Source organism: Vombatus ursinus, unplaced genomic scaffold (assembly GCF_900497805.2).
Source record: "Vombatus ursinus unplaced genomic scaffold, bare-nosed wombat genome assembly UNPS02009994.1, whole genome shotgun sequence".
Taxonomy (NCBI): domain Eukaryota; kingdom Metazoa; phylum Chordata; class Mammalia; order Diprotodontia; family Vombatidae; genus Vombatus; species Vombatus ursinus.
This window is the reverse complement of record NW_020949772.1, coordinates 6,456,599-6,467,722: the sequence shown is the minus strand read 5'-3', so window position 1 is coordinate 6,467,722 and position 11,124 is coordinate 6,456,599. Positions and strand designations below refer to the sequence as shown.

Below are 11,124 nucleotides of genomic sequence, written 5' to 3'. Positions count from 1 at the left end.
GACCTCAGAGACAATGGAGTTCCACCCTCTCATTTTAGAGTCAATCAGACAGTTAACGAGCACTCATTAGCACTTACTGTGCCAGGCACCCCTGCGGAGAGCTAGGGACACAAAAAAACAAAAACAAAAACTGACCTCAAGGAACTCGCACTCTAATGAGAGAGACAACATCCAAACAATTGTATATCCTAGATCTACACCGATGGGGAAACTGGGACTCAGCAAGCTATGGGATCATAGCTTCAAGACTGGAAGAGACCTCAGGAAAAAAATCCAATCCCCCCTATTTACAGATGAGGAAACTGAGGCCCAGAGAGGTGTCATGCAGGTAGAAAACATCAAAGTTGGACTTTGAACCCAGGCCCTCTCAGACAAGTCCATCCCCCTTTCTCAGCCTCAGTTTCCTCATCTGTAAGTTGCTGGGTTTGGCCTGCATTGCTCTTTGAAGTGCCTATAGCTCTCCACTCCCTCTCCCCATCCTGGAGGCTGCTCAGGTCAGTCAGGGTCAGAGCCAGGATTCAAACCCAGGTCCCTGGGTCCGAAGCTCAGGTTCCTTTCCCTGTAGCACTCCCTGGACCATATTGGGGAATTGGGGGAGGGAGGTTAGCCACCAACAACAAGACACACCAGAGTCACCAGTCACCCTCCCCCTTCCAACTCTCCCAGGGAGAGAAAGGAACCCCAAGCATTTACCCTCCCCCCAGAAGTGTCTCAAAACTCCACTTACCTTCCATGTGACCTTGGGCAAGTCACTTAACTCTTCTGGGCCTCAGTTCCCTCACCAGTGAAAGAAGGGAGTTGGACTATGACCTCCTCCTCCAATCCCCACCCCTTTATGTCACCTGGAGCCGGTCTTCTCCCACTGCACCCTATGGACAGCTGCCTTCAGGGTGGGGGGCCTCCAGCCACCCACAAGTGTGGTTCAGAACACCCCCTGCAGGGAGGCTCTGGGGGAGGAGAAGGGGGAGGGGGATCCTCTGGCAGGGGGAAGCTCTATTGGTGACCCAAGAAGTGGTCCTGACCTACTGGGGCTTGGGACCAGGCTGGCATTGGAGGGCTCTGCCGTTGAGTTTTTGTTTAAAAGGAAGGAGTTGAGCCTCCAGCAGCATGGGGACCAGTCAATCAGTATGCATTGATTAAGCACCCATGCACGCAATGAGAACTGGTTCTGTCACCAGCTCACTAATGGGTGAAAATGTGGACACGTCCCTTCTCTCATCTTGGTCTCAGTTCCCCTCACCTGAAAAATGAAGGAGAAAAGCCTGAAGCCTCTGCCTGGGGGGCCTAGTCATTCCAGAATCAGCTGCATGGTGCAATGTGTAGAGTCAGGAAGACCTGAGTTCAAATCCAGTCTCAGCTACTTAATGGCTGTGTGAACCTGGGCAAGTCACTCAGTTTGCCCCAGTTTCCTCATCTGTGAAATGGGGACAATAATAGTCCCAATACTTCCCAAGGCTGTAGTGTGAATTAAATGAGATGATATTTGTAAAGTACTTTGCAAACCTCAAAGCACTCTATAAATGCATTGGAAGGAATCCCAGAGGCCACTGAGGCCAACCCAGACCCAGTTCTATCTTGAATCCCCACTACTGTTACGCTTTAATATCCGCAGCACAGTGTTTGGCACCTGGCACTTAGTAAATGCTTTTCTCATTTGTTTTTATCAAATAAGTGAAATCCAATTCAATTTCACAAGGATATTTCTTGATGGGGGACAGGGGAGAAGAACAGATTGATTCAGCAAGAAGGGCTCTGAGAAGCCATCCCATCTAACCCCCTCCTTTTCCAGAGGAGGAAACTGAAGCCGAGTCACTGGAAAATGAACTCAGGACTGGTGAGCCCACGTTCAGCCCTTCAAGGTCAGCGACGGGATTTGAACCAGGGCGTCTGGCTCCCAATCTGGCTCCAGGACCTTTCTGCCGAGCCCTCCCGTCACCCAGAACTCTCTCCAGCCCTCCCATGTCCCAACAGGTGACATTCTGCCCCCACCCCCCCGCACCAAAGCTACTCCTCTCCTAATTCCTGGCACTCTGCTCCAGCCATTTCCCTTCCTGTCTGCTTCCCCTGCTCCACAATAACCCAGATGCATTTTGCACCCTCTAACCATGATACTGTAATGACACTCACGCCCCCAAACCTTTGGAAACCCAGAGCCAGGACATGACGTGCCAATCTCCCCACCCCCGATGCCCAGAATAAGCCCAGCAACACAGAAGTCAGTACCAAGTCCTTTCTCCCTGCTCTGAAGGAGCCATAAGATTCATGATGAAAAGTACCCCCCACACACACACACTCAGTTCTCCAATATTGAGACCACAACTAAGTCCTTATGAGAGCAAGCAAGGCAGGGCCAAGAAGGTGAGATCTCAAAGAAATTTCCCCAGGGCTAGTAGATGGCAGCTCTCTCCTCCCTAACTAATCCTCCTCCTCTGAACATCCCTGTTTGAAAACTGAAGGTAAGTAGGACCAAGGAGGCAGGAGAAGATGGGTACCCTGGCCAGCGTGTCAGGGAAGGGATGGAGAGGTGGGGAAGGTGGGAGGATGGGAGGATGGGAGCAAGGCCCACTTGCCTGGACAAGCCTGTGCTGCTTGGACCCTGCCCTCCTGGGACCAGCTATCTGAAATGGGAGGGTGGCCACAAGCAGGACGGACCCCTGCAGCAGGTACCTGAGTCAGCGTCTCTATCTCTATCTTCAGTCCCAGAAGGCTAGGGAGGTGCGAGGGCGGGGACTGCATGTTGGGCCCTGGACCAGGAAAAGGAGAGGATGGAAGGCAGAAGGTGGGGAAAGGACTCCACCCCCACCTGCTCCTCTGGCCCCAGACCGAGCAGGCTCAGCCTTCCCGCTATGCCTGCTGCAATGCAGAGCCCACAGTGAATGTGAGTGAGTGCCTGCCTGGGGCCCAGAGGAGGAGGAGGGGGGGAGGCAAAGGCCCAGCCCACCCCCTCCAAGCCTCCTGGGTTATATCCAGGGATCACAGGACCATCTCCCTGTGGCCAATATGAGGAGGGCCTTCTCTTGCCCCCTTAGGCTGCAATCATTCTTTGGAAAGGAGAATGAAGACAGGACCTTTCCTCTATCCTTCAGGGCAAGGGAATGCTTCTGAGCCACAGGAAGGAAGCAGAAAGGGTACGTAAGGAGGCCACTCTGGCCAAAGACCTGGAACTTGGACCACCTGGGGGCTGGCCTGGCTTTCAGGTTCTAAAGATCCTTAACCTTTATTTGTGTCCTGGACCCTTTGGGTAGTCAGTCTGGTAAAGCCCAGGAACTCCTCAGCATGTTTTTAAATGCACAAAATAAAATACACAGGATTACAAAGCAAATTGATTATACTGAAATATAAACCAAAACCAACCGTTCATGGGACCCCACGTTAAGAATTCTTGTCTAGGAGCAAAAAGGTCTGTCTCATTGAGAGAAAGCTGAAAGGGCCTCAGAGAGTCTACCCCTCTCATTTTACAGATGAGTAAACTGAGGTACAGAGAGTTTGTGCCTTGCCTAGGCTCACACAACTGGAGTCTAAGGCAGGATTTGAAACCAGGTTTTATTAACTCTAAGACCTGGCGTGCTATTCACATCTGCCTTTTTGAGTTTAAATTCCTCATTTTACAGAGAAGGAAACTGAGGCCCCCAAAAGGCTTCAGGTTACTTGGTTAAGGCCAAGGCCAGGAAAGGAACCCAGGTCTCATTCCCAGCCAATACTCTTTTTTTTTTTTTTTTACTACACTATTCAGTCCTATTAGGATCACCTCCAAGTTTGAAACTGAGTCTGCCTGACAGAGGTCAGGTTACGTACAGCTCCCAGGAGAGCAAAGACACGTTTAAAAAAAAAAAAGAGCATGGAGGTCTGGTGGTGACTGGCTGGCCCCAAAAGGCTGTATTTAGACTAAGTGATGTCCTTTGCAGATCCATGCCCCCATCCTGGGTGCCCCCTACACACACACCCACAGCCCTGCCTTCTCTCCCCCTCCTGTGCCTGCTCTGACAGCACACTCCCAATGAGAACTTCGAGTCATGGCCAGGATGAAATCACTCTTTGCAGACCTGGGGAGTTACAGGGTGATGGGCATGCCAGGGTGGAGGAGAGGACTGCAGTACCTGGCCAAGGCATATCCTCTAAAGGGTAAGCCCAATGCCCAGGATGTGACCACAGGCCTGCACTCCAGGGTAGAGGCGAAAGCTGGCCCCACTCCACTCCCTCGGCCAGCCCCAAAATGCTTCCCATCTTTGCCTCACTCTTGGTTAAGGGCGAGGAAGAGAGAAAAATGAGAGATAACAACAATAAAATAAGAAGTTGGAGTTTACTTGGCACAAGATTGATAGCACTAGAGAAGAGACACCCCAATCTCTTTGGAATACCCCTAGATCTTGAGAGGGAGATGTAGCAACCTCTTGGAACGTGAGTTGAAAGCACACGTGTGACATATGTATTGGCTCATTTGATCCTTACAATAGCCCTGTGAGGTAGGGACCATAATATCACACAGCTAGTAAGCGGGGGAGGATTTGAACTCAGTTCTTGCTGGCTCCAAGGTGAGCACTCTCCGCCACACTGTGTGACCTTGGGACAGCTGTTAGCTTTCTGCAGACCTCATCTTCCTTATATGTTACAGGATGGGGTTGGGCTAGACGGTCTCTGAGACCAAATAGGGAGAGCTGGGCGAAGGTCCTTTTGCTAGGAGCCTTCTGGGATCAGACTTGTTCTTCTGGGCCCTGGAGGGCGTGGCCAGCATCAATGGATAGAAGTGGTTAAGAGCTCCATGGAGCTTTCACATCCGGAAGAACTTTGCCATAATTAGAGTAGCCCCAAGCTGGAAGGGGCCATCTCAGGAGGCGGTGGGGTTCCCCTCTTTGGAAGTCTTCTGGGAGAGCCTCGGTGACTCCTGTCTGATAGAGGAGTGAGGGTTCTCTTCTCATAGGAGCTAGACCAGACAGTCACCTAGTCTCTTCCAGCTCTCACATTCTGGGCTTCTGTTTGCACTTCCCACTGCGAGTCTAGAATGCTTGGGTCTAGAATGCAGTAACTCAGAACCCTTCCTCTTCCTTCAGATGAATGCTGATTGCCTGACTCAACCTTGCCTTCGATACTTCTTAGATGTGCGACCCTCACCTTAATCTCTTTCAGCCTTGGTTCATAAAATGGAGGAAAAAAAAATTGCACCTACTTCACGGTTCTTATGAGGACCCAGTAAGATTGTTTATGTGAAGCCCTTTGCAAACCTCCAGGTGCTATAGAAGTGGTAGCTATAATTACTGATGATTAAGTCAAGCCCCAGTTCAGCTGCTGCTGCTTCTGTTAAGTTTTCCCTGATCTAAGCACTAGACTTGGAGTCGGGAAGACCTGGGTTCAAATCTTACCTTGGACACTTACTAGCTGTGTGACCCTGCTCTCCTATAAAATGAAGGGGCTGGATTCAATGACCTCTAAGGTCTGTCCCTGCTCTACATTTATGATTCTTTGATCTCAATTTTTTTTCCCCCAAGAACATCTTGGCTACCCCTTTGCCCCATCACACCCTATCTTCTAATATATTTATCTGGGTATATTTTCAATCTCCCCACCTCTCCTCCTCTATCAATAGAAGGTAAGCTCCCTAAGGACAGGGATTGTTCTGTTTTTGTTTTTTAATTAATTCCCCATTGCCTGCCTGGCACACAGTAAGCACTACATAACTGTTAGCTATTGTTGTTATTCCTTAAAAGGATCAGAAGGCCGAGATATTCTGAACAACCTGACTAAATATCCCAGGTTGCCCCTCTGTGCCTCGGTTTGGTATTTTTCATTTAAATTAATCCCAACATGAATTTATTAAGCACATCCTATGTGCCAGGTACTGTGTAAGGCCCCAAGATACAAAGACAAAAAGGAATCGGTCTCTGTCCTCCAGTAGCTTATATTCCACTGGGAGGAGGAGAGAGGGAATGCCATCACTTCCACAAGCCTCTTTCCCTTGGGGTCTATAAGGTCATTTGGCCTGGTTCCTCTCCTTCACGCCTGGTCCCTGGCCCTGGTGTCTTCCTTATCTCTCTCATGTCAGCCATACCTGGGGGGGGGGGGGCAGGAGAATTAGCAAAGCTGGCACAGATAAGAAACACCCAGCATGTACTAAGCTTCTTGGAAAAATTAAACAGCATGACAAGGCGAGCCAGATAAGAGTCACTGGGGAGGCCGTCTGCCAGCTGAGGTAGAGCTAGGACAGCAGAAGCATGGGGCATGTTCTGTGTGATCTGAAAAGAAACTACCAGCTTCACTCCTCTCCCTTCCTTTGATCAGGTACAACCTGGAGAGGAGGGTACCTTGGCATCTATGCCCTATGTCCAGGAAGCAGGGCCATAAGGAAAGATCCATTTGGGCCAGAGCATCCTGAAGTCATTCACTTCACCCCCACCTCAGGGGCATCTGAGAGACACTGACTTCCACACCACCAGCCCTGCCAAGGGAAACTGTCTAATCTCCCTTACATTTAAGATCGAGACTAGGTCAGTTGCCACTGTCCCCAGATAACATCTAGAAGGCAGAAAGCCAATCTAGGTCAGCGTGTGGGCCTGCCAGAAGCTAATCTATTGCCAGGACAGCTGGGGTCTCTTCCTCTCAAGACCCAGGAAAGCAGCATGTCCCAAGAGAGCCAAGAGAGAGGTACTAGGAGAAAGCTTTAGGATTATGGTGAAGTGAAACATAACTCCCTGCATTAGTGAGGCATTTTTCACATTCACTATCTCACTTGAACCGCTTAATATTCCAGGAGGTATGCAAGGCAAAATACTTCTCCCCTTTTGACAGACAGGGAAACTGAGGCCTAGAAGGGAAACCTGAGGCTTCAATTAAGTGATTCGTCAAAGGTGAAAAATAGAGTTACTGACAGATCTGGAACCAGAACTTGGGTCTCTTGACCCTAACCTCCATTCACTGCTCTACAATGCCATGAGAGGAATGGGTAGAACCCAGACACAGAACCAACCTGAGCTATGGTTTAGGGCTGGAGTAGGAAGAAGGATTGGGAGCTCCAGATAAGTGGACCAGTAAAGTTCTCAGAAGAATTCTGGAGAGATCCAGCTATGATGGAAAGAATGGCTTTTCCTCTTTCCCCCTTTCCTTGAGGCCTTAACGGGGCTCTTGGCCTCCCTATTCTTCCCTCACCTGGGACTGTGGAGCGTCAAGAGTTAAAAATAATTGCAACATTAAACCGCAAGCTCAGCCCTCCTAGACCTGCAAGGGATGCTGCAGAGGGAGGGAGAGAAGGAGAGAGAGGGAATGAACAGTATCCTCTCCTCTCTTCTCCCTCCTGGCTAGGAAGGGAAGGGAAGGCATGAGGACTGAGGGATACAGGACCACAAATGATGGTCCGGTCAGGGGGAGACAGCAGCCCCCTCTGCCTGGCTCACCTGTAGCCGTTTGCTTTGGCGGTTACCGGGGAGGGGGATTGCCAGTGCCTAAGGACAGGTGCTGGAGAGAGACCCCTGCCCCTCCCTCCCCTGCCAAGGTGGGAGGCTCACCCAGAGGGCCCCTCGTAGCCCCCCACGGGCCGGGAGGGAGGGTTATCGCCTTGGCGGGCTGCTGGTAGACGATGTCCCCAGCAGACCGAGGGGGCAGCCAGAGGGCACAGGTGTCGGGGAGCGGGGGCGGGGGTCTCCCGGGCGTTCACATTGTCCTCATTTATCCCTAGACCATACCCTGTGGGGAAGCCCAACCCCGAAAGGCCAGTCGGTGCCAGAGGAGAGAGGCCCCGCCAGGCAGCAGCAGTAGCTGCCGAGGGCACCGGGGGTGGGCCGGCTCCCCATCAGCCTCCGTGCCTCCATCCTCCAAGGCGCCCGGCGCCCCGTGGAGAAGGAGGGTCCCGGGACCCTGACAGCGCTAGGCCCGCCTTACCTGTTACCTGGCGCCAGGTGGGCCGGGGCTAGGCTGCGCTGCACTCAGCTCGGTGTGGTTCATGGGCACCTACTGCCCACCGCCCGGCAGCTCTGGCGCGGCCGCCGCAGCCGTAGTCGCTGCAAGGTCGCACGGAGGGAGGCGGGGCCGCCCCGGCTGACGCGAAGCCGCCCCTGCCCTAGGCCCCGCCCATCCAGAGGGCCCACCCACAGATAGGCCCCGCCCCCGATGACTTCTGCCTCTCCGCTCCGCCCTCAAAGGCCGCCCCATACTGAGGCTCCTCCCAGAGTCGAGGCTCCGCCCCCAGTGACCTCTTCGGCTCCGCCCCGCCCCCACAGCCCGTCCCCTCCAGAGCCCCTCCTACCCAGTGACTCGCTCTGCCCCACGGCCACCCTGTCCTAAGAGTCCTGTCTCCTTCCTACCCCCACAGACCCCCCCCCAACTCCGCTAGGGGTGAGGCTCCGCCTTCCTCCGCCCCTCCCCCACCGTAACCTAGGCGTCACCCTAACGGCCTCGCCTCGACCTGGGACACGCCCCTACGCCGGCCATCGTCCCCGCCCCAGGGCACGCCCCTCAATTTTACGCCTGGCCACTGTCCCCCCCATTCTCCCTCCACCTCTGCCTCCTCCCCTCCCCACCCCAGCCGCAGAGGGCTCTGCCCCCGCCCATGACCTGCCCCATCACTTGGCCCATCCTACCCCCAGCCGCTCGAGCCCATCCTGAGACCCCGCCTCTAGAGAATAGACTCTGCCCCCACGACCTCTGTGGCTCCGCCCCTCACCTTGAGGGGGAGGGAGCCTGAGTCCCCGCTCCAGAACCTATCCAGTCCCGCGACCCCACCCCAGAGGTTGACACTGCCCCTGGACACGCCCCCAGCCAGCCTGCCCCTCCCCCGCTCCGGGATATTCCTCCAATCTCCTTTCTGCGTGCCCCTCAGGCCCTTCTCTGCTCGGCCTCCCCTCGGCCGCAGCTCCACCTCTCCCCATGGCTCGCGGTGCTCTGACACGCCCACAAGCCGGCCCTTGCGGCTCCTTCCGGCCAGGCGTCGCCCCGCCCCCTCTGCTGGGGGATCCTCTCCTGCACCTTGGCCCGCAGACTTCACCTCCTGCGTGCCCCCCCCTTCCTCCCCAGGAGATGGCCGGGTCCCACCTTGGGAGGATTCTAGGATGCTTCATGTGCTGACTGTGGACTTCCCCTCCTTTCCCATCCCCAGAATGGAAGCTCCTTGAGGGCAGGGACTGTTACATCTTTGTCTTGGTACCCCCGGTGCAGGCCCCGTGCGCTTGATAAATTCTTGTTGCTCGCTTGCTTGCACGTTGAGCATTTATTAAGTCCTTAGGTGGTCCAAGCATGTGCTAAGGATGTAGTCTTAGGAGCACAGATTCAGAGCTGGAAGGGGCCTTAGGCACCTTATAGCCCAGCTCATTTTAAAGGGGACAAAACTGAGGCCCAGAGGGTAAAAGGATCCTAGGATTCAGATGTGGAAAGGACTTCAAGAAACTGGGGCCCCCAGAGGGATCACAAGGTCTAGAGCTGCATGCCACCTTTCAGGTCTTCTTATCTAACCCTTTTATTTTATAGATGAGAAAACTGAGGCCCAGAGAGGTGACTCATAGGATTCTGCAGCCTGTCATCTTCATAACAGCTTTTAAATATGCCCTCTCCTGTTGCCAGCATCCTGGTGGCATCTCTCATTACTGAGCATTGGCTGAGTCGGTCTCCTGGCTCTCCCCACTGCAGTCCATCCTCCACTCAGCTCTCAAAGTGATCTTCCTTGTGATCACTGTGGCTCCTATTACCAGTAGGATTCAGTACAAAATCCTTTGGCTTCCAAAGCCCTTTATAACCCAACAATCCCCCAACTATTCCCCCCACACCCCTTTCCAGTCTTTTTACACTTTACACTCTGTCTTGTACTCTTCTGTCCAGTGACCTGGATGTTTCTGGAACAAGACACTTCATCTCTGGACTCTTAAGTGTTTTCGTTGGCTGTCCACTCACACCTGGAATTCTCTTCCTCCTCATCTGTGCCTCCTGGCTTCCCTCAAATCCTAGCTAAAACCCCACCTTTTACCGGAAACCTTTCCTAATCCCTCTTAATTCTAGTGCTTTTCCTCTGCTGATTATTTCAGATTTATCTTGTGTATATAACTTGTTGGTACACAGTTACCTACATGTTGTCTCTCTTATTAAGACAATGGAGCTTCTTGGGAGCAAGGATTGTCTTTTGTCTTTAGTTGTCCCTGACGAGTGGTCCTTGCAGCCTCTTCCTGAAGGCCTGTAATAAGTGATGTGGAAGCTGGTATCTCCCAAGGCAGCCCCTCACACTTGGGGACAGATCTTATTCGATTTGTTAGGTAATTCATTCTCATCTGGAGCCTGAATCTGCCTGTGCAATTTAAGCTTAGTTAGCATCTCATCCCTCTTTTACACTGTTGTTTAGTCGTGACCCCATTTGGGGTTTTCTTGGCAGAGATACTAGAGTGGCTTACCATTTCCTTCTCCAGTTCATTTTACAGATGAGGAAACTGAAGCAAGCAAGGTCAAGTGACTTGCCCAGGGTCACACAGCTAGTAAGTGAATTTGAACTCAAGGATGAGTCTTCCTGACTTCCAGCCTGGCGCTCTATGCACTATGGTGCCACCTAGCTGTTCCAGTAATGATAGCTAGTATTTATATAACACCTATGATGTGCCTGGCACTGTGCTACGTATGTTACAAATATTATCTCACTTGACACTAACAACAACCGTGGGAAGTTTGTTGTCATTAGCTTTATTTTACAGTTGAGGAAACTGAGGCAAACAGAGGTTAAATGACTTGTCCAGGGTCACACAGCTAGTGTCTGAGGCTTTATTTGAACCCAGGTCTTCCTGACTCCAGGGAGGGTGCTCTAACCACTGTACTGCCTCGATGCCTTGCTTTACCACTTACCTATACAATCTTGGGCAACTCACTTAACGTGTGTAGACCTAGTTCCTACTTTCTAAAAATGAGGGGGTTGCAGTAGATGGCTTCTAAGGTTCCTCCAGCTCTAAATCTAGATTCCTGTGAATAAGCCAAGTGCAAATCTGGACATCTGAGCCAGCTCCCTGTTTGCGCCTGTCAACACATGCTCTAAAAAAAAATCTGCTCATTCTAAGATTAGCCAAAAATCAAGGAGGCAGATAAAATTGTGCTGCATTTTGTAATTGCAAAGAACTGGAAACTAAGGGGATGCCCATCAACTGGGGGACAGTGGAACACGTGGTGGTACGT

At 52.3% G+C, this 11,124-nt stretch overlaps 1 protein-coding gene across 3 annotated transcripts in view; it reads right to left on the bottom strand.

Moving 5' to 3' along the window:
• Positions 1 to 7,945, bottom strand: part of ABCB9 (ATP binding cassette subfamily B member 9) — a 51,271-nt gene extending 43,326 nt beyond the window's left edge. For all 3 annotated transcript variants that reach the window (XM_027853541.1, XM_027853542.1, XM_027853543.1), the window contains exon 1: positions 7,867 to 7,945. The gene's annotated coding sequence lies outside the window, so the exon portion shown is untranslated. The remainder of the gene's footprint in view (positions 1 to 7,866) is intronic.
• Between the last annotated feature and the right edge of the window lie 3,179 nt (positions 7,946 to 11,124).